The sequence below is a fragment of the Chaetura pelagica genome, unplaced genomic scaffold (genome assembly GCF_000747805.2).
Source record: "Chaetura pelagica isolate M959 unplaced genomic scaffold, ChaPel_1.0 scaffold416, whole genome shotgun sequence".
Lineage (NCBI taxonomy): Eukaryota > Metazoa > Chordata > Aves > Apodiformes > Apodidae > Chaetura > Chaetura pelagica.
The window spans coordinates 1,121,207-1,121,852 of record NW_009953579.1 but is presented as its reverse complement, the minus strand read 5'-3'; positions in this window follow the sequence as shown (position 1 = coordinate 1,121,852).

Sequence of the window (646 nt, the reverse complement as noted above, 5' to 3'; positions counted from 1 at the left end):
AGGGAAAAGGAAGCAGACAAGCAAGATGGAAGGCAACTGAAAAAAACCCAAAGCAAACATACACTAGGTCCCACAAAACAACAGCTAAATTACCAAGAATATCTGAAAACAGGTGTAATGTATTAATAAAACACAACAGATCTTAAAAGTATTTTTCTTGACCAATGCTAAAAATTAAACCTCTTTGTTGTACGACAAATTACATGGGAAGAGTTGAGATAATGAAAATTAAGCAATACTGAATTAGAAACTTCTCTCTGAAAAGCTGAGAATAATACATTAAATAGCAAAGAGTGATGCAAAGTGACAGAAGCTTTTTCAGCTGAACTTACGCTTAAAATGGTAAGAAAAAACCCTCAGCAGCAAGTGCAGCTGCAGCTAGGGAAGCAGAGAATTGACAACAAAGAGTAACTTGCCGATTATGAGTATGTGTGGTTGCTGTAGCAAGGCTGTAAACGGTGTCTATGAAAAAAAATACATGTGCACAACACAAGAAAAGGGCATTTTTGTATGTGAAGAGTAAGAGGAGTCAGTTGTCTCGATGTGTATGCAAGTGTGACTGTAAACACCGATGGGGGCAGCGCCCGCCGAGGCGCGGCAGGTGGAAGGAGGCAGAACGAGACGCTGATCGGGGCCGGGTCTGTGG